Source organism: Kogia breviceps, chromosome 16 (genome assembly GCF_026419965.1).
Source record: "Kogia breviceps isolate mKogBre1 chromosome 16, mKogBre1 haplotype 1, whole genome shotgun sequence".
NCBI classification, from domain to species: domain Eukaryota; kingdom Metazoa; phylum Chordata; class Mammalia; order Artiodactyla; family Physeteridae; genus Kogia; species Kogia breviceps.
In genome coordinates, this window is record NC_081325.1 from 52,086,581 (window position 1) to 52,110,225 (window position 23,645).

The window sequence follows — 23,645 nt, forward strand, 5'->3', positions numbered from 1 at the left end:
CATAGAAGGCTTTCCATAACTATTTGTGGATTGAAAGAATGCATAAATATTGAAGATATATACACTATGAGGCATTGCTTCCCACAGTTGAGCTCAAAATATTATTTTACATTACTACATTAAATAGTACACTCTTCTTTATTGACTATATGAACTTTAAAATTTAGGAAACCTTATACTGCTTTGTGCTCTATTTAATATATTTAAAGAGATCAGGGTCTTGACAACACAACCAACACAAATATTACAAGGGAGGAGTTGCAGTGCTTAATGTTATGGGGTTTATTTTTGAGTACTCAAATCTAGAAACAGAATCCTGGGAATTTTTTTTCTCAGTCACTGGCATTCACATTCCACATATTTCATTCAGGCAACAAGGGTTTAAAAAAATCAGCAAAGGGTATTGGGGTAGAATGGTTGTCTCTTTCAGGGTTAATAATTTCATTATTTGCATGAAAAAATGATCAAATTTTTTATTGCTGCTTTTAGCAGGGATGTACACATTCTCAGACATCTGCATACAAGTAAAAACTTGAGTCAACGACTAGCTGCTTCCAAATATCTATACCTTTGATGTTGCATTGACTCAACCTCAGAGATTTCATGATCAATCTTAGCAGGGCCACAGGGCATGGGGATCCAGGGTGAAAAGTGCCTTCTGTGGATGTTCTTTACCCATGTGGTATCCTCTGTAGATCAGAGGCACTTTGGCTGGCACTGTGAATGTGGAAAACACATGTAATAGGAATAGGAAAAGCAGTAGGAAAAGCAAAATTCCATTAAAATCAGAAGCAGATATACTAAAGGGTAATCCTAAATTACTGACGTGTTTTCACTGACTACACGGAGTTTTACATTATAGTAAATATAGCTTACATTTCAGAACTTTATAGATTTTAATCTTCCTATTGTTTGTTGCCAACACAACTAGTCAAAATTTGTAGTTTTAACACACAGTTATAAGTACCAGCAGCAGATACCAGATTTGTATATCATGGACTTTTAACAAATTGGTATACTTATCTAAATCCAGTGTTTAAATAGAAAATCAGCTAATGAATGTAAATTTTTCAAAATATGTGTTCTCCAAAGTTCAGAAGTCCCACAGCATGTTGGAAGTTGATGGGTAGAGTTGTGTCTTGTGGAATGTTCCATGAAATGTGTATACAGACTATTACAAAATATGTTTAGTGCACCTGGAAAAGGCTAAGAGCATAGCATTCAATGAATGAAAATAGAGTCCTAGTTCAGTATTTGCTAGTGGCCCTAATGGCTCCAAGATTAAAATATCGTCTCACTGAGTCTTAGTGTGTTTCAGAGATATATAAATCCCTACATACTTCTACGTACCTTTACCAATCTTCAACTCTTTGTCACGATCTCAGTGAGTGTTTATACTGTTGCTGAGATTTAATGAATAGTTTTATCAACTTGGTTCTAGTCTATCATTAACCTCATCACGTTTTCTATGCTTTAAAGGAGCCAGAGCCTTGACAATCTCATCAAAGTGACCCCTGAAGTAAACAAAAATAACCCAGGGTGAGGATTATATCATATCTTTCTTCCTTCCCATCAATTTGTGGATCAAATTCTGCATCAATTTGTGGCTCTCATTAGAGAAGCTATGCTGAAAAATCTGTGGAGTCAAAAAGTCTGAGCTCCATTACTTACTGGCTGGGTGCCTTGGAGCAAGTCCCTCGAACACTGAGCTGAGGCTTCTTTAGTTATAAGATGAGGATCATAATGTCTGTTCCACCTCTGTCATTTGATTATTAAGGATCAAGTGCAATGATGGATATAAAATCCCTTTAAAGCAAAAAGGCACTACAAATGGAAATTATTAACAAAATATAGTTTAATTATAGCTATAGCATTATGTAGAATACTGAAAGGGGCTGACCAGGTGAGAGTTTTTGGCAAATAGTTCCAGAATTGACCTTTTTAACTCAATCTTGCCCTAATTTTATGGTTTTATTTTGATTGTAAGTGGGAAACTGAGCTAGTATACCAATGATTTGTATGGAGGTCAAAATTTTTACTCTTTTAAATGAAGGGCATAGACTGGTATTGATTTCTCTCAAAACCTAATTGCAAAATTCATCTTGAGCACATATATTCTTCAAAGTACTTAGTTGACTTAATTCCATTTTTACTTATTATGTTTTTGTTTGCTTTTTTGTTTAAAGTTCCAAAGGCCTCAGTAACCTCATCAAAGTGAACCCAAGAACAGGAAAAAGTGTGCAAGGGCAAGATTGAATACACACCTCTTTTTTTTGTTTCACATTAACCAATGCTTAAAAACATTATTAAATCATCATTTCAGCAGGCTGACACTGCTGTAGTATCAATGTATCAATGGTAGTTCAAGAAAAATCATGGAACCCCCGTGACCTTTTATGTAAAATGTTTAAGATTTTGGTCAAATGATTTCTAATTTATAATGTAGGTGCCTTGATGCATTAGGTGCACAGTTGTTTTTTCAGGATGGATGGGATACTTTTGTTTGTTGTTTTATTTTTCTTAAGCAGAGGGTTGGCACAGGAGAGAGAAAAGAGAATCAGACCAGAACCCAGAGTTGGGGGTCTGGACCTGGCTCTATCCTCACTAGCACTATGAAATGGGCATGGCCACACTCCCTGTTTGGACTTCAGTTTTTTCATCCTCACAGTGAGGAAATTGGACCAGATGCTCCCTGATCACTTCCAATGTCAGTTCAGTTAATAAGTCCCAGTAAGATGGTTGATGTTATAGAACGTGCACACACCCTGGAGTTCGATTACATAGCTTTAGATTCCAGCCTTGCCACTACTAGCCATGTGGCAAAAACTTAATCTTTGTGTGTCTCAGCTTTTCCCTTTGTGAAATCAGGATGATAATACTTACTATTGTTGACCTGAAACAGATAGACTGCCAGATGTTTCTCCAGCCAAGATGGATTTACTCAGGATCACCAGAGAACTGCAGTTTGGGGTCTGCAAGTGTGGGGAGCCATATGCAAGTCCCTGAAGGGGAAGGGAGGAACACTTATAGAAGGAGAAAAGGAGGTTGGGAGGGCTACAGTAAACAAAGAGTTCAAGGCTTTTTGTTGGCTGAGTCCCTGCCAGGAAAGAAGAGGAGTCATTCTTCTTCCTCTTGGGCTCCGCTATTATCACAGGGCACAAGAGTGCCCCCTTCTGGTCTCCTAACTCTATTTCATTGAAGTTTCTGCTTATTAATTTTTTAACACTATTTCATTGGACTGATGTGAGGATTAAATCATATAAATCACGTAAATCACTTAGAACAGGGCCTGACACATCGTGAATTTTCTGAAACCATTAATTATTGTTTATTATTTCTATGCAGTTATAGTTAGGTCCAAATATATATTTTCAGAGTCAACACTGAAAAACTCCAACCCCTTGAGATGATCTCTGTTTTAATAAATATTTTATAGTAAAATATTTCTATAATAAGAATGTTTCTCCATTTTAATAAATATTTGAAACCACTTGATGTAAGTTGACCATTTCTCTGATCATTTCTTCCATGTTTTAAAGGGACCAAAGTCTTGACAATCTCATCAAAGTGGCTCCAGAAACAAACAGAACTAACCAAGGGTGAGGTTTATGGAACTTATTTCTCCATTTTCTTCTATTCAACCTCGAAAATATGATAAAACTCATTGTCCCATCACAGAGACAGCCAATAATGGGACCCAAAATCAATACCTCTATGTCAGAAACCTTGTCTTCAAGTCCTTTCAGGACTCCCTGGTTGTGGATATTTGTGGAGGAATTCCTTAAAATATGGGAATAATCTCTTATCAGTGTGGGATTTGTGTTCCATGCTTGGGATTTCCTCAAAATGAATTGAGTTTCCTCCTGGGATGAAATATCTTCTCCAAACAATTTCTTAGACATAAGAAGCCTAAGAGAAGTTCTTCAGGTGAAGAAAATTCTCCTTCCTTTATCCTTCATCATTTTTTCCCTCTTCTCTTATGTTTACACTGAAACAATTCCTAAAGTTGGGAGGTTATATTTTTAAATTATACTTACTTTATTGAAATAATAAAGAATACAAAGAATGACATTTGTCATTTATAGAGAGAATTTTCTTTAAGGTACATCGTGTTGAGTAAACAAAGAGATGTAAAAAAACCACGAATCTATAAATATATATTGTTATGCTAGTTTGAATGCGAGTTAAATATAAAAGATACCAAGATATATATTTTCTTTCTGACAGATATTCTATCTTACTTGATGTATAGGAATTCTATTTTTACAGTAAATAGATATCATATAAAGTTTATTAGACTAGATCAGGAGTCAGAAACTTTTGCTTAAAGGGCTAGGTAGTAAATATTTCAGGTTTTGGGGACCAAAACAGTCTCGATTTTAACTAGTCAACTAGCAACCATTGATAATACATTGTAAAGGAATGGGCATGGCTGTGTTCCAATAAAACTTTACTTATATAACAAGACTACAGGCTGAATTTAGCTTGAGGACCATAGTTTGCTGACTCCTGGACTAAACAGTATTTCATGTGGATGAGTGAAGAGGGTCAACTCTGAATGTACTTGGAACAGCTTCCGAAACAAAGCCTCCTTTGCATATCTTGTTTTATTCACTTTCTGGTTGGACCAGAGATTTTATCATTCTTTTATCTGATTATTTAGTGCTAAATTGGCCTTAGATTTTGTTCACTAAATAAGAGCATAACGCATTGCCACTGTCTGAGGGTCAGGTACTGAATCCAGAGACCATGTAATACTTCATGTAACAGATAAAAGAGTCAATGAAAGACAGCTATCCCTTGTCCCTCTTCCAAGATGACTTAGTTTGTAAAGTGAAGATGGCCTTAATGATATGACCTTTCCCGTGCAGTGTGTGAGCCTCGTTTCAGTACCCACCCTCTGCCATGTATTGCATTAGGTCATGTGTCCATCTCTTCTACCTGGTAGTGAAATGTTTGAGTTCAGAGAATACTTATTAGCTGTATAATCTCGGACACATCGTTTAAACTCCTTTAAGCCTCAGCTTCTTTATCCGTAAAGTGGGGATTGTAAGAATTACCTTCTTCATGAATTACCAGAAAAATTATATGCTAGCAAGCTTATGAAGCACTTATTCCTCAAGTACTTATTAGATATTATCTATTGGTATTATTATTAGTTACTGTTTTTCTTCATTGTTGGATCCCCATTGCACCACTCAATGCTTAGTTCAAAGAAGATACCAAAGAAATTATCTGTTAGGTTGAATTTTATGAAATTGTGACATTCAATAATTTTTGATCCACAAGAGGACAATTTCATATAGTTCAATATAATAGAATGCAATAATTTACACGGAAGGATATGTACATGATAAAATTAGTTTATAGGTTAATCCTAAATATTAGTTCAGTGATATAAGCCTTTCCAGTCTTTTTTCTTTTCAGGATGTATAACAGATTGTCCAATAATAAGGTATATCAAATTAGGCATCTTGTTCAGGCCTTCTGGTGTTAGAGTTGGTATGAAGGCCCAGTGCGATAACAGAAATGTCTCTTTAGAGCTATTATTGCCTATTTGTTTAGAATAAAAGCAAGTTATATAATCAGTCTTCCTTGTTCTGACTTAGCATTGCATGAAGCATGATTCTGAACTGATTAATGTCTTGGAGTAGCCTGAATGTTACATATTAATATTATGTATATTACCTCCATACCTTAGAATCAGGAAATAGCCTCTTTTAAAAAAAATCCCAGGTTTTTGTTTTGTTTTGTTTTGAGGGGAGGGAAGCAAGGAACACGTGCAAATGATGAACAATTTAAATTTTTCTCTTGTTCATTACAATCTTCAAAAATATTCTTGGAAAACAAGGAGTTTAAGAGCAATTTAAATTTGAGGTTGTCTTAAAAGAATAAAACTAAATTAAATTTTCATATATATGTAGTTGTGTAAGAAATGAATTGATAGTAACCACCTGCTTTTACAGAGGGCTAAAAAAAGAACTCAAGTAAGATGCAGTCTTGAATGAACAACAATCACTTGATTCAATATTAAGATTGAAAAAAAGTGTACAAATTGTAATTGATTTGACTTGATTTTACCCCCTTATTGAAATTTACAACATTTTTTAGGAACCAGGATCTGAACAATCTTATCAAAGTGACTCCCTCAGCAAAAAAAAGGTAAGCTTATTAAGATTATTGAAGACTTGTAAGCAAGTCTTCAATTTATGCCCCAGAATAAGATTATTTGGCTAAGCACATTTGAAAGGGGACATGAAAAAAATGAGAACAAATTGATTTGTTGTGTGTAATAATGGTAGATAGATTTTTTTCTTTTATTGTGTTGCTTCAATTTATTACATTATAATATTGTTCAAATAGTAATATTGAAGCTAATTCTGTTTAATGACTATTTGAGAAATTCACTGGACACAACAGTAGCATAAGTAGGTTATTACTGCAAGTTTATAGTAAATAAATTATAAGTTCATAAAACTGAATAAACCAAAGAATATTGGCTTTCTTCTCTTTCACAAACCCAAGGATTAATAAAAATTAAGTGACTCTTCAGAAAATTGGTGACATAACATTCTAATACTTGATTAGAATATTTCTACATGATTTTGATTATACTCCTGTCTTCTTGAAAAGTTAAGACCCATCATTCACTGGAGCAAAAGTTAAGAAAAGCATGACAGAGTAACTCCAAGCTACCTCTCAAGATTACTGTGATGATAATGTTGGTGAAAAGCATTGTGCAGATGTAAGGAATTATTGTGAATAGAGAGAGGAAGGATGTTAGCAGAAGGGAGCATGTGGTTTGCTGTCCAGCTATGGTTTCAATCCTAGTTCACCCTCAGTCATTTCTTAGGTATCTGGCCCAAAGAGGGTCTTAATTTCTATGAAACTCAATTTATTTATAAAGAGAGGATGATAATATTTAACTCAGTTGTTTTGAGGATTTAAAAAAGATAACTAATATAACTAATATATATAAAGTAGAAACTCGGTAAATTTATCACTTTTTGTCTAGGATCCCATGGAATGATTCACAAGCATCAGAAGAAACAATGCCAGCCGTTGTTTCTGATTTCCAACTGAATTTGACCTTTTATTTTATTTTGTTTTAGCAGTGAACAAGATCTTGATGAACTTATTAACGTAAGCCCCAAAGCTGTCAAAAACACAGCCGGGTAAGAGAAGGATATGATTTATTTAGTTTGCTTTGTTTCTCCTTAACTAAGTACAATTTGAATATAAATGACTTGTAATCATTCTTTGGGCAAACTGAATATAAATCTTGAAAAGTCATCACAATTTTTATATGTCCCTGAAAACTTAGATATCTATTTGCTAATAAAAAGAAAGGCAGCTCAAGTAAAGCAATTGAAAGAAGTGATTAGGGTAGAAACATAGCTAGTCTATGTCCTGTTTATGTTTTGTAGCATTGATGTTACTACCTTTGTCTCTGGATTTGGTTAAATTTATTAATGATAGTTAATTTTTTGAAAAGAGCTGGACACCTCATTAGTTATAAGCAATACCATTCACTTCGTTTTCAGAGGGTGTTTTCTGGTAGTCAGTGGAAATTTTATAAGGTTCATTATTTCTTAGATGGTTTGCTGCTCACAGCAAAGTAATGGATCTAAAATTTGATAACTCTTTAAGTAGTATCTATAATGATGAAAATGAAATTCACTTTTTGCCTGGTTATATGAAGATTTTTATATCATTATACACTACTATTATATATATGTACATATATATTTATATATATATATTTAAGAATGTTTTTATGATTTCACTTTTTTGAGTTTAGCTGGTACGTACAAAAATTGCAAAATTTTGGAGATGGAAGGAAGGAACCTCAGAAAACTCATAGCCCAGTTTCTATGAACACTTGCAAATCACTGTTCCAGTCAAACCTATTCTATTTACAGAAGACGAAATTAAGACTCAGAAAGGTTAAGTGATGTGACCAGTGTCACAGAGAAAACTAGTGGAAGACGAATAGTAGTTCTGTGATCTGTTAGGCAGTGAATAATTACTGAGCACCTACTGGGTTTGAAGCTTACAACTAGGTATCATTAAGTGCACATTTAGGTATAATTATAGGCCGTGGATGCCAAAAAGAGAATTCAGTAGACATACTCAATCTTATTAACAGCAAGCAATTATCATAGATTAAAACTAATTATGTACTGGGGGCAAAGAGATGGGACTCCAAGACAATAATAGGTTGTCAATTTAATATATTACATTTTGGGACGCTTATGTACTGCTTGCTGAATATAGAACGTATTGTCAGTGAGTTGCATTTTAAAAGAAAAGGAGACATGAAATAGCTAATTTAATAAATACAACAGGCAGTAAAATTCACATTCATAGATTCCTAGGAGTAGAAGATGTTAGAGATGGGCAGAGGCTTAGAGATGAACAAATCCAATCTCCCCGTATTACAAATGAGAATACTGAGGTATTCGGGGCAAAAATCTCATAATCTGGGCTTCCCTGGTGGCGCAGTGGTTGAGAGTCCGCCTGCGATGCAGGGGACGCGGGTTCGTGCCCCTGGTCCGGGAAGATCCCACATGCCGCGGAGCGGCTGGGCCCGTGAGCCATGGCCACTGAGCCTGTGCGTCCGTAGCCTGTGTTCCGCCACTGGAGAGGCCACAGCAGTGAGAGGCCCGCATACCGAAAAAAAAAAAAAAAAAAATCTCATAATCTTCTGTGAGTTCTTCCAACTCCCAGCCCAACTCCTGGTCTTTAAATCACAGCCTGGAGACTTCGATCTTAAAATAGGTGAAAGTTGATTCAGTACCTCAGGAAATAGTAGAAACTATAAAGCTAGGACTTTTACTCTTGCCATGGGACAGCCTGGAGATGTTCTCTACTACTTTCACAGGGTCACTTGAAATATTACTTCACAGTCTTTGAAGTGACAATGGCACAAATTTACACCAATGACCGCAAAACACTTTACAACTTTTGAACTACAAGAAAATAATAATAGCTAAATATTTCAATGTATCCCTATATCCTTAAAGCAAAATAAATGAAAGAAGTAACTTGAGTAGGAAAAATATTACATTTTTCCTGGATAAAATTTAGATATAAGATTCCTGTGTTTGTAGGATCCAGGGTCTGAAAAAAGTGTCTACAAGTTTTTAATTCATTAAGTTGCGTGATGCTGTCAGTCAAGGCAATTCAGGACTATTACTGAGATCCTTGCTTTATTGACACAAGGTGTCATCTTATTTTTAAAATTTTTTTTTGGCGGGGTACACGGGCCTCTCACTGTCGCGGCCTCTCCCGTTGCGGAGCACAGGCTCCGGGCGCGCAGGCTCAGCGGCCGTGGCTCACGGGCCCAGCCACTCCGCGGCATGTGGGATCTTCCCAGACGAACCCGTGTCCCCTGCATCGGCAGCTGGACTCTCAACCACTGCGCCACCAGGGAAGCCCTGTGTTTGCATTTTTTTATGCAGCTTACTCTTAATTCTGCTGGTTGGTGAATATTATATGTGGTTACACTAAAATATTGTGATTGATTTTATGTATTAAAAGGTTGTGGCCTTTGACATATTATTTTCTCTACAAAGTTTTATTTTTTTATTCTTGTATGAAATTATCCTCATTTTAAAGATCGTCTTTCAGGCAGAATTTAACTTTATAACAGGTTTTTGTAATCAATTTATACAAGAAAATTTTATTTTGGATAGTTCTCATATGTTTATCATTGCTTTGACAGTGTTTGTAGATACCAGTTGATTATCTTTAATTGAGAATATTACTAATGAAGATAATTCAAAACAGTAAACATTCATTTAGGGGCTTTCTGTCTACCGTGGAGATCTGAGAACAAGGATGAAGGGATCAAACTCAGTGAAGCCGTGAGCTGGGAAGCAAATTCTGTGGAAAGGCTTAGGGGTTGTGGAAGGAAATGCAGACCTTTTTCTCAGACTTTTTGATGACTGACCTCTAAGTGGCTCTCCTTCAGTTCCTAACCTTGCATCAGTCTTTTTGAAGAGTAAACCATACTTTATTTTTATATAAGGGAAAAGGACTTTTGGGGGGAAGGAGGTACAGGCAGGTAGCTGCCAAAATTTACTGAAAGCAGGTGTTATCAATCCCAAGATTTCTTGCTATTGTGGGCTCTTCTTTGAATAAATATTATAAAGCAGTTTAGCGGAACACGTTGAAAAATCACTACCTTCCAGCCCTTAGAAGCAAAGTATTATACAGAGGCAACGAGTGATAGCAAACTAGGTGGGAGGAAATACTGTTCTCCGACTGAGGAAAGAAACTGATAGGGTTTCAACTAGGAAGTGGACGGTTATCAGAGTATGTCCCTAATTTACCATGATTTCAGCTTTTTAAGTCATGGTAGAGGAAAGAAAAGTCACAATTTTGATGGATTACTGGAACCCTCTTTGCCAAGACTTATGTTAAGTATAATCCTAGTTGGGGAGTTTCTTATTTTTTTAAAAAATGGTATATTTAACTGGTGAATATGATTTTTAAAATATCAAGGACCTTAGAATCAGTTTGTATCTTCATAGTGTTAAAACATTCCAGAGTCAAAGTGGTCAATCATGAGATGTTTGCTGTGAACTCTGAGTTAGCATGCCCTTTTAGATGGGCTCTGACAATAAGCGTGTGAAGTCAGAGTAATTCTTCTCCTGATCCAACGTAATTAGTCCTCCCTGGATTGGTTTGAAAATTTATTTCAAGGGGGTTCTATGCCAAACCAATATGTCTTATACTAAATGCTAAAATAGCTAATCCCTTCTTCTAATTCCAGCCAACTTAAACCTGTATTATCTCTAACACAAGCTGCTTTAATTTTTTTTTTCCATTTGAAGAAATCAAGATCTTGATAAGCTCATCAAAGTGAATCCTGAAACTCTCTCCAACAACCAAAGGTAATAAAACTGTATTAATTTTTGTGCTTTGGGTAGGAAGAATGTTTTGTTTTACAGTTATTTCAAGCACATTTATAACCTTAATGATCTTACCAAAAGAATTTATTTATAATTAGCCTGCTCCCTTTTTTATTTTTCTTTTTAAAGAAACCGGGATCTCAATAACCTCATCAAAGTGAATCCTGAAGTAATCAGAAGCAATCAAAGGTAATCAAATAAAAACAGTCATTTCATGTTCTCATGTCTGTTGCCCCTGAGTGGAGTAGATTTATTATATTGCTTTATAGACCTAGCACAAACTAAACAACCTATCACTAATCGGAGTTTATTTTTTTCTCTTTTGAACAGCCAAGCTTTAGACAATCTTATTAAAGTGAAACCTTCACCTCTCAGAAATACTAAGCGGTAAATGACTTTGCCTAACTATCTTGACATGTTCCCAAGGTTCTAGGTTAGGAATTTCCTTTCTTGCTCCCTTTCTTTCTTCTCTTTTTTTAAAAGAAGGCTTTCGTTTTTCTTGAGTGTTCAAATGAGCACACATTTATAACCCATGTGTTTCCTGTCAGCCGAGAACATGCTGCACTCTTCTGGAATCAATTGCACTCTTTTGGACTCAGTTTTGTACTTCTAATTTTCACGAAGACAACTTAGGGTTTGTTGCCTATAGGAAACAGAGTATCAGGACTGATATGAAAAATGAGTGAAATTAAATAAGAGGAAAACATATTTTGGAGAAGCTGGACCAAACCGGTGGTTTACACAGATGCCTACAGAGCATTGGAGCATTGGAAAGGATATTCAGTCTTCAAAATTACAGATCCACAGCTCGTGTGGGCTCACGAAATATTCCAGCAGATTTTACCCTTGAACTTCCATTTTGAGTTTTGTAAATATCTTATAATTCACTATCTTTATGTCATATCTTTCACCAAAAGAGCTTATTGATAATGCACCAGAGCGTGTTGTATGAGAAGCCCAGATTGTTCTGCTGACCTGACACTTTGCCATAATAAATATTTAACAGGGAATTAAAGTCTCAATATTCTAGGATGAAGAAAGCAAATTAACATATGGAAAAGTGCTTTGAAGCCATGGGGAGAAAGAGGATAGTGTGACATGCTCATCGGCCTAAATCTTATGTCTTTTTGTTTTCTACATTAGTGGTTCTTTCTTTCTTTTTTTTTTTTTTTTTGGAGTATAATTGCTTTACAATGTGTTAGTTTCTGCTGTACAATGAAGTGAGTCAGCTGTATGTATACCTATATTCCCTCCCTCTTGGACCTCCCTCCCACCCCTTCCCCGCCGTCCCACACATCTAGATTGTCAGAGAACCGCGCTGAGCTTCCTGTGCTTTATAGCATGCTCCCACTAGCTATTTTACACATGGGACTGTATATATGTCAATCCTAGTGTTTTAATTTGCCTTTTCTGTTTGTGTGTTTTTATCACAAGGTGTTGGGGTGTCTGAGGTAGGAAGGTACAAAGGCAGTTGAAGAGCAACTGCTAATTAGAGAGCAGTATTTATTGAACACCTCTGGTGTGCCTGGCAATTTATATACATTTCATTCTCACAACAACCAACCCCATGAGAAATATATTCATGCATGCTATTTTATAGAAGAAGAAACTATAGCCCAAAGATATAAAATAAACTTCTCCAGAAAGAAAACACATCCTGGATCGAAACCTAAGTCCTTCTGATGTCACTACTGGAAGAAGAAGAACAAAAGATCGTGAACAAGAAAAGCTCAGATTTACCGCTTCTTTCTGTCCTTTATTCTCCCTACTAGTCCCTTCCTTTCTAATTCCCCTCCCACCCCTGCAGTTAAAGGACTACAATTAGATACACTTTTTTTTCTAGAAAATTATTGTGGAAATGACAGAGAGGAGAGGAAGATTTGTCTTATAGGGATTTTCTAATAACTGAAATAATAGCGGACTTTTGGTGCCGACCCTGCCACTGGTAAGCGTATGGGATTATCTTTGATAAGTAGAACCATTTCTTCAGAGTGGTACTGGAAGGGACAGATTTTTATTTTTATTAGTAACAGTTTTAGGAGGTTCCCAGCCCATGTTGGAAGTGGTTAGGTTTAACAAGCACGTGTGGAATAACTAACAGTGGCTACTGTAGCCAACTCCTCCCTTAGTGGCTGTTTCCATAAACTGTAGTGCCTTCTCTCTCTCTGCCCCACTCCTGTTCCCTCCTTTCTCCTCTCCCTCCCTCCCTTTCCCCTTCTTCTGACTTTTGCCTCCTTCTCTTCCTCCTTCTGCAAGTGTACTATGTTGACAGATAATTGTAACTTTCTCATAAGAGTTTTGCCTTTTGTGTATTAGAAGAGGCTAATTTCATAAAAAGTAATTTGTATTTCAGCAACTCCTAACAGAGTATCTATAAGAAGAGGATATTTTCCTTATACAGATAGGATTACTATAAAAAAGAAATTTAAAAATATTGACCATCATGTTGTTTTCAGATGGCAACCTTTTTTAAGGATTTATTTTAAAACTTTTTATTGAGGTATAGTTGATGTATAATATGATATAAATTACAGGTATATGATATAGTGATTCACAATTTTAAAGGTTATACTCCACTTATAGTTATTACGAACTATTTGCCATATTCTCCATATCATAGAATATATCCTTGTAGCTTATTTTATACCTAATGGTTTGTACCTCTCAATTACCTACCCCTATATTGCCCCTCTCCCCCTTGCCTCTCCCCACTGGTAACCACTAGTTTGTGTGTATATCAGATGGCAGCTTGATCCACAAATCTAACCTAAGTGATGTCTGACTATTCTTTAGTAGTTACACCAGATTTGATGATAATCAGTCAGGATAGTCAAGAATTACTGCAGAAGAAACAGGAAAGACTAAGCTGCCTATTTGAAAAAAGTGACTTCATTCAATATGTTCAGTCACCTGTATCTGCAATGTATTTATGTGGCCCACTTGATTTTAATGGGTAAAGAGAGAGGGGGCATTTTAACATGACTCCCAGTAGGAATAACAGCCACAAGGCATTTTTACATCCAATTCAATGTGACAGGAGCACTGATTATTTAATAGTATAACAGCAGTGAATCAGAGTTCCTTTTACGTAACTTTGCTGACATTTTCCAGCAGCTGTATATTTAATTCACAGTTAGGGTTGGAATAAATTTCAGTCATGGATCAGAATGTAAGCAGGTGTCCCTGAGCTCTTTCTAAGAACGCAACAACTTGAACAAATGCAGATGTGTACAGAATTTTCATTTTTTCAGGAAGAAACTGTAAATTTTAGCAATGACAGTTTCACATTTTCATGAACCAACATTAAAGGGGGATATTCAATTATCGGTAGCCTATAAACTGCTGCTCCCACATAAAGATTGAAAAACATCTAGTGATACAGGTCTTTACAGTTAGAAAAGGCAACCTTCACCTGAAGCAGAAAAAATATTCTGAACTGTGTGTAGTATTACACGTCCATCTTTATAAGGACTTCCTATTTGCTAAGACATACCTTGTTAATATCCCAATAAGAGGAGGTTTCCTTCCTATCTCCCTATTGCATATTTCTCATACTTCTGCTCAAGACAGAAAGCTGGGGGTGGGAGGTAACCTTGACTCTTTCCATTGCTTCATTCCCCATAATCAGTAGGTCACTCTGGATGCTTCTCCTAGTTATCTCAGGAACCTAGACATTTCCTCATCTCAACTGCTACTATAGCCCAGCTTACTGTTAAGTCTCCTCACTGGTCCCTCTGCTGTCTCTGGTACCTTCTGCCCTTCAATCTGTCTGCCACACTGTAGAGTGATCTTCTTAAAACACCAATCTGATCCTGTCGTTCCTCTGATGAAATCCTCCAGTGGCTTCCCATTGCTCTTCCAAAGCTCTCCATGATGTTGCCTCCAGAGGCCTCCCCAACCCCATTCCCTATGCTCCACCACAAGCAAAGGCCACCCACACACCCCCTGACACGAACACGCCTCACTCCTCTGTCATCGCTGCTGCATGGATAACTGCTACTTATCCTTTGGGTGTCAGCTTAGGTGTCTTTTACTCAGGCTCTGGGAAGCCCAGCCCAGCCTGACCCATCACTTCTGCATCAGGTCCTTCTGGATGTTCTCAAGCTCTCTGTTCTTCTGTCCTATGATATTTGTCTCTTGGAATTATTATTTAATAATCTCTCGTCAACTATTGGATTTGTTAAGGGCAAAGATTGGATCTGTCTTGTTCATGTCTTTATCTACAATTCGTGGCACAATGCTTGGCACGTATTAGGTGTTTAATAAATACTCTCTGAGTTACAAGCTAAATTTCAAAACTAATCAAGACCTGTGATCACCTAACTAGACAAAGCCCATTGCCTTAAAACTCTAACACTCTGAGCCCCATGAGTGAAACTAGACGGGAGGGATCTGATATCCTATGACTGGTCTCCTTGCTTAAGCCAAAGACTCTATTTTGAAACGTAATCTCAATGAACCATGGTGAGTTAGAGCCAGTGAAATTCTTGGTCACATCTTATATTTAAAATATGTAAATCGATCATTTTCTCTATGGACCTGTTAATTTCTTTAATACAAAATCTTTAAGATTCCCTCATTGAAAAAAAATTATAAAAATATGTAAAGCTGGGACCATTTTGCAAAATCAATAGAGTTGAAGAATTATAGCAGTTATATCACTGTATTCTACACTCCCTTCAGAGAGATAAATATTCCTTTGAACTAAAGCTTAAAGCCTTAGTTTTAGTTCTTGGCATAAAAGAAGTACCATAGTAAATTTTCTATATGGAGGTTTTTAATTTTGCAAATGTGTTTGATGCTCTGCAAAAACGATGTAAGTGAGCTGGAGAGAGAGAAACATATTGCAGCATTTGATAAATACCTCCCACACCTTCATAAGAGAGGAAGAGCAGTTCGGAGTGAGCTGATAACTTTCTCTCATGTAGAGCATATCCTAGGAATAGTTGTGTTATAAGAGACATAATAAGCCTTGGTCCTCAGAATCTCTATTTTTTTTCTTTAATCTGCTCTGCAAGGGAGTATTATATTCCTTAATGGGGCAGTAGAAAATAATTTACATGGTTATAACATAGATAAATGCTCATATTCAAAATGTGTGCTATGACTCCACATAATAGATAACTCATATCTTCTCCCAAACAGTTTGTAGTCTATGTAAAGAAAAGCATTTTCAGTTGCTATGGTTAACAAAATTTCTTTTTAGCATTTCTCTCTGTATCCACAAGAGAATTGGTGGTTTTTCTTGAAGTTAATTCCAACTGCTCATAAAATCACAAAATTATGAGGTCTTTCACTGAACTGCCACAGAAAAGGTTTGGAATCAAGCCTTTGTTTGACCCTGCAGCATTTGGCTGTGCTTCTATAAAAATCTATTTTTCACACTTTGACTCACAGCTCTTCATCTTCTACCACAGTGTAAAAGACACGATAAGATAGATGTAGTCTTAATTAAAGAATGAAAATTTATTTTTACATTCTTCAACTTGGGAAGTTTATGGACAATCTGAACTTCTTTTATTGGATCTCCAAATCTAGCTGATGACATCAATCAGGGTGAACAACCAGAGCAAATCCACATTTTGTACTTTTCATGATCTGGAACTTTTAATTTTGCTTTAAATATTAGTATAAAATATTCAGAATAGGGCTTCCCTGGTGGCGCAGTGGTTGAGAATCCGCCTGCCGATGCAGGGGTCACGGGTTCGTGCCCTGGTCCGGGAAGATCCCACATGCCGCGGAGCAACTAAGCCCGTGAGCCATGGCCGCTAGGCCTGCGCGTCCGGAGCCTGTGCTCCGCAACGGGAGAGGCCACAGCAGTGAGAGGCCCGCATACCACAAAAAAAAAAAAAAAAAACAAAACAAAACAAAAAAAAATATTCAGAATAAAATCTTATAATCCACTCTACCAAACTTGATATGTGGCACCGTTTAATAAAAACAGCAAAAATTCTATGAAACATAGAATAAAAACATAACATGGTTTACTCAATGATTCACAATTATATCCCTTTGGGAGTGTGCTTCTTTGAAGGCAAGCATACATTCCAATTTTGAGTTATCTACTTACAGTGGTTGGATTTGCAGGATTCTGGTTTCTCCTCCCTGCTTAGCTTTAAATCCATTTCCGTTCTCCCTCACAATAGCTAGGGTCCAAAAGACTTGGGTACTGGGGGTGAGGAGGTGGAGTGGTATAGGCAGATCAAAGATGCAGTATCTGCAGCAGCCAGGAGTGGAAAGTGCTAGAGCAGGTGAGGGCATCCAGTATCAGTCTGAGAAACTAAACATAATCATGTCATGAGGGCAGAAGCAAATGTGTATTTGGTTGCTAGGGCTGCCATAACAAGAACCTGGGTGGCTTTTAAGCCTGGGTGGCTTAAAAGAGAAATTAATTTTCTCACCGTCTGGAAGCTAGAAATCCAAGATCAGTATGTCAGTAGGGTTGGCTCCTTCTGAAGGTCCAGAGGGAAGGATCTATTCCAGGCCTCTCTCCTTGGCTGGTAGAGGACTGTCTTTACCCTCTGTCTTCACACTGTTACCCATCTGTGTGTGTATCTGAGCCTAAATTTCCTCTTCTTATAAAGATACCAATCATATTGGATTAGGGTCCACCCTTATGACCTCATTTGAACTCGATTTTTTCTGGCGTTAGGACTTCAACATGTAAATTTGGTAGGAGGGCAAAATTCAACCCCTAAGGAAATGTCCCAAAATAAGGAAACAAAGCCCTGGTTGGGATCTGTGAGAAAAAAAGGAAAGAAATGTGTGCAATTCAGGGGTGAAATAAGGCAGGTTCTAGGTGATTGATGCAAATGGAGGTGAAATGTCCATCACCGTCTCTTCTGAACTTTTTCTAAGAGGTTATTGTGCACAATCTGTACCTAGATGTGCCCGAAGCTGACTGCCATAAAGGTTCAGGGTCTAATATCTTTCCCTTGGGGTCCCTTTCAGGTCTTTTCCCAGAGCTGGGTAAGGTAGCATAGATTTCTACCAGAGAAGGAGAAAAAAGAGAATTTAAATTAATTTAATGCCACAAGTATTTTTGGAGCAGCTACTGTGTGCAAGGCCATGACAGCTATGGTAATGCGATTTTACTCTCAAGTCATAATGAAAAACACCAGCTTCCTTAAAAAATGTCACTCAGTTCATCCAACGTTAGCTTTGGAGGGAGAATCACTTCCTGGGACAGAATTCTAATTCCCCAAAATTCACATTTCCTGGTGATCTCTCCGTGTTTGCCATTGCCAACCGTACCTGTTTGGCATTCCTGGGAAACGGGATTATGGAAGATCATGATAATCCACTCAATTTTTATTCCATTATCCCCAAGTATTTAGTAAAGTACTATTGTATTTTAAAATGTTAAGGGGAGGATCATTTAATGCTCAGGCTATTAAGATAGTGTGGTAACCCCTGAGGTCAAGAAGGTGACTCTAGTAATAGGGAAGGACCATCACAGGTTAGGTGAATGCAAAGCCTGCTGTCTCTATTTCTAGATTTGAAAGATGCGATCTGGGAGGTCTCCTCACACAGTTCTAGTAGTTATGCTGAAGAAGTCAGTTTTGAATTTTACCTCACTCAGACTGCAGAATCCAATGATTTTAATACTTCTGACCTACTTCTGAAATCCTGTACTTTTTACATATATTAATGGGCATATTTTCTACTATAACTCACGTTAAAAAATAATTTAGGGGCTTCCCTTGGTGGCGCAGTGGTTAAGAATCCACCTGCCAATGCAGGGGACACGGGTTCGAGCCCTGGTCTGAGAGGATCCCACATGCCGCGGAGCAACTGGGCCCGTGAGCCACAACTACTGAGCCTGCGCGTCTGGAGCCTGTGCTCCGCAACAAGAGAGGCCGTGACCGTGAGAGGCCCGCGCACCGCGATGAAGAATGGCCCCCACTCGCCACAACTAGAGAAAGCCCTCGTGCAGAAACGAAGACCCAACACAGACAAAAATAAATAAAATTAATAAACTCCTACCCCCAACATCTTAAAAAAAAAAGCAACGTCAATAAAAAAAATAATAATTTAACTAATTTCTACATTTTCAAAGATGTGCAGCTAGTATTTTATTTTGTCTTTTTCAATAGATCTTTATTGGAGTACAGTTGTTTCACAATACTGTGTTAGTTTCTGTAGCACAACAAAGCAAATCAGCTATATGCATACACATGTCCCCATATCCCCTCCCTCTTGAGCCTCCCTCCCATCCTCCCTATACCACCCCTATAGATGGACACAAAGCACCAAGCTGATCTCCCTGTGTTATGCTGCTGCTTCCCACCAGCCAACTATTTTACATTCGGTAGTGTATATATGTTGATGTTACTCTCACTTTGCCCCAGCTTCACCCTCCCACTCCATGTCCTCAAGTCCATTCTCTATGTCTACCTCTTTATTCCTGCCCTGCAACTAGGTTCATCAATACCAATTTTTTTTTTAGATTCTATATATATGTGTTAGCATACAGTATTTGTTTTTCTCTTTCTGACTTACTTCGCTCTGTATGACAGACTCTAGGTCCACCCACCTCATGACAAATAACTCAATTTCTTTTCTTTTTATGGCTGAGTAATATTCTAATGTATATATGTGCCACATCTTCTTTACCCATTCATCTGTCAATGGACATTTAGGTTGCTTCCATGTCTTGGCTATTGTAAATAGTGCTGCAATGAATACTGTGGTACATGACACTTTTTGAATTATGGTTTTCTCAAGGTATATGCCTAGTATGGGATTGCTGGGTCATATGGTAGTTCTATTTTTAGATTTTTAAGGAACCTCCATACTGTTTTCCATAGTGGTTGTATCAATTTACATTCCCACCAACAGTGCAGAAGAGTTCCCTTTTCACCACACCCTCTCCAGCATTTACTGTTTCTAGATTTTTTGATAATGGCCATTCTGACAGGTAGAAGGGATGCCTCATTGTAGTTTTGATTTGCATTTCTCTAATAATTAGTGATGTTGAGCATCTTTTCATATGCCTCTTGGTCATCTGTATGTCTTCCTGTTGAAATGTCTATTTAGGTCTTCCGCCCATTTTTTAACTGGATTGTTTGGTTTTTTGTTAATGAGTTCCATGAGCTGTTTGTATATTTTAGAGATTAATCCTTTGTCAGTTGCTTCATTTGCAAATATTTTCTCCCATTCTGCGGGTTGTCTTTTTGTCTTGTTTATGGTTTCCTTTGCTGTGCAAAAGCTTTTAAGTTTAATTAAGTCCCATTTGTTTATTTTTGTTTATATTTCCATTACTCTAGGAGGTGGGTCAAAAAAGATCTTGCTGTGGTTTATGTCAAAGAGTGTTTTTCCTATGTTTTCCTCTAAGAGTTTTATAGTGTTTGGTCTTACATTTAAGTCTTTAATTCATTTGGAGTTTATTTTTGTATATGGTGTTAGGTAGTGTTCTAATTTCATTCTTTACATGTAACTGTCCTGTTTTCCCAACACCACTATTGAAGAGGCTGTCTTTTCTCCATTGTATGTTCATGCCTCCTTTGTCATAAAGTAGGTGACCATATGTGCGTGGGTTTATCTCTGGGCTTTCTATCCTGTTCCATTGATCTATATTTCTGTTTTTGTGCCAGTACCATATTGTCTTGATTACTGTAGGTTTGTGGTATAATTTGAAGTCAGGGACCCTGATTCCTCCAGCTCTGTTTTTTGTTCTCAAGATTGCTTTGGCTATTCAGGGTCTTTTATGTTTCCATACAAATTGTGAAATTTTTTGTTCTAGTTCTGTGAAAAATGCCATTGGTCATTTGATAGGGATTGCATTGAATCTGTAGATTGCTTTGGGTAGTATAGTCATTTTCTCATTGTTGATTCTAACAATCTAAGGACATGGTATATCTCTCCATCTGTTTGTATTATCTTTAATTTCTTTCATCAGTGTCTTATAGTTTTCTGCATATAGGTCTTTTCTCTCCTTAGGCAGGTTTATTCCTAGGTATTTTATTCTTTTTGTTGCAGTGGTAAATGGGAGTGTTTCCTTAAATTCTCTTTCTGTTTTTTTGTTATTGGTGTATAGGAATGCCTGAGATGTCTGTGCATTAATTTTGTATCCTGCAACCTCACCAAATTCATTGATTAGCTCTAGTAGTTTTCTGGTGGCATCTTTAGGATTTTCTATGTATAGTATCATACCATTGACAAACAGTGACAGTTTTACTTCTTTTCCAATTTATATTCCTTTTATTTCTTTTTCTTCTCTGATTGCTGTGGCTTGGACTTCCAAATCTATGTTGAGTAAGAGTGGCGAGAATGGACATCCTTGTCTTGTTCCTGATCTTATGGAAATGCTTTCAGTTTTTCACCATTGAATATGATGCTTGCTGTGGCTTTGTCATATATGGCCTTTATTATGTTTAGGTAAGTTCCCTCTATCCCCATTTTCTGGAGAGTTTTATCATAAATGGGTGTTGAATTTTGTTGAAAGCTTTTTCTGCATCTATTGAGATGATCATATGGTTTTTATTCCTTAATTTATTAATGTGGTGTATCACATTGATTGATTTGTGTATACTGAAGAATCCTTGCATCCCTGGGATAAATCCCACTTGATCATGGTGTAAGATCCTTTTAATGTGCTATTGGATTCTGTTTGCTAGTATTTTGTTCAGGATTTTTGCATCTATGCTCATCAGTGATATTGGTCTATAATTTTCCTTTTTTGTGATATCTTTTTCTGGTTTTGGTATCAGGGTGATGGTGGCTTTGTAGAATGAATTTGGGAGTGTTTCTCCCTCTGCAATATTTTTGAAGAGTTTGAGAAGGTTGGGTGTTAGCTCCTCTTTAAATGTTTGATAGAATTCACCTGTGCAGCCATCTGGTCCTGACTTTTGTTTGTTGTAAGATTTTTAATTATGGTTTCAATTTCATTACTTGTGATAGGTCTGTTTATATTTTCTAATTCTTCCTGGTTCAGTCTTGGAAAATTGTACTTTTCCAAGAATTTGTCCATTTCTTCCAGGTTGTCCATTTTATCGGCATATAGTTGTTTGTAGTAATCTCTCATGATCCTTTGTATTTCTGCAGTGTCAGTTGATACTTCTTTTTCATTTCTAATTCTGTTAATTTGAGTCTTCTCCCTTTTTTTCTTGATGAGTCTGGCTAAAGGTTTATCAATTTTATTTATCTTTCCAAAGAGCCAGCTTTTAGTTTTATTGATCTTTGCTATTGTTTTCTTCATTTCCAATTCATTTATTTCTGCTCTGATCTTTATGATTTCTTTCCTTGTACTGACTTTGGGTTTTCTTTGTTGTTCTTTCTCTTTTAAGTGTAGGGTTACATTGTTTATCTGAGATTTTCCTTGTTTCTTGAGGTGAGATTGTATTGCTATAAACTTCCCTGTTAAAACTGCTTTTGCTGTCTCCCATAGGTTTTTGGATCATTGTGTTTACGTTGTCATTTGTTTCTATGTATTATTTTATTTCTTCTTTGATTTCTTCAGTGATCTCTTGGTTATTTAGTAATGCACTGTTTAGCCTCCATGTATTTGTGTTTTTAACAGTTTTTTTCCTGTAATTGATTTCCAGTTTCAAAGCATTGTGGTCAGAAAAGATGCTTGATACGATTTAAATTTTCTTAAATTTTCTGAGGCTTGATTTGTGACCCAAGATGTGATCTATCCTGGAGAATATTCCATGAGCAATTGAGAGAAAGTGTAATCTGCCACTTTTGGGTGGAATGTTCTATAAATATCAATTAGATCTATCTGGTCTATTGTGTCATTTAAAGCTTGTGTTTCCTTATTTATTTTCTGTTTGGATGATCTGTCCTTTGGCATAAGTGGAGTGTTAAAGTTCCCTACTATTATTGTGTTACTGTCGATTTCTCCTTTCATGGTTGTTAGCATTTGCCTTATGTGTTGAGGTGCTCCTATTTTGTGTTCATAAACATTTATAATTGTTATACCTTCTTCTTGGATTGATCCTTTGATCATTATGTAGTGTCCCTCCTTATCTCTTGTAACAGTCTTTATTTTAAAGTCTATTTTATCTGATACAAGTATTGCTACTCCAGTTTTCTTTTGATTTCCATTTGCATGGAATATCTTTTTCCATCCCCTCACTTTCAATCTGTATGTGTCCCTAGGTCTGAAGTGGGTCTACTGTAGACAGCATATATATGGGTCTTCTTTTTGTATCCATTCAGCCAGTCTCTCTCCTTTGGTTGGGCCATTTAATCCATTTATATTCAAGGTTATTATCAATATGTTATGTTCCTATTACCATTTTCTTAATTGTTTTGAGTTTGTTTTTGTGGGTCTTTTTCTTCTGCTGTGTTTCCCACCTAGAAAAGTTCCTTTAGCATTTGTTGTAAAGCTTGTCTGGTGGTGCTGAATTCTCTTAGCTTTTGCTTGTCTGAAAAGCTTTTGATTTCTCCATTGGATCTGAATGTGATCCTTGCTGGGTAGAGTAATCTTGGTTGTAGGTTTTTCTCCTTTATCACTTTAAGTATATCCTGCCACTCCCTTCTGGCCTGCAGAGTTTCTGCTGAAAAATCAGCTGATAACTTTATGGGGATTCCTTTGTATGTTATTTGTTGCTTTTCCCTTGCTGCTTTTAATTTTTTTTTGAATTTAATTTTTGTTAGTTTGATTAATATGTGTCTTGGTGTGTTTTTCCTAGGGTTTTTTCTGTGTGGGACTCTCTGTGCTTCCTGCTTGGGTGACTATTTCCTTTCCCATGTTAGGGAAGTTTTCATCTATAATCT

General features: G+C 36.7%; 1 protein-coding gene across 1 annotated transcript in view; it reads left to right on the top strand.

The window, feature by feature from the left end:
- Positions 1–23,645, top strand: part of LOC131743167 (sciellin) — a 48,261-nt gene that overhangs the window by 4,135 nt on the left and 20,481 nt on the right. Inside the window, exons 3-7 of the mRNA XM_067016748.1 lie at positions 3,540–3,599; positions 6,112–6,162; positions 7,113–7,175; positions 10,842–10,901; positions 11,049–11,108. The gene's annotated coding sequence lies outside the window, so the exon portion shown is untranslated. The remainder of the gene's footprint in view (positions 1–3,539; positions 3,600–6,111; positions 6,163–7,112; positions 7,176–10,841; positions 10,902–11,048; positions 11,109–23,645) is intronic.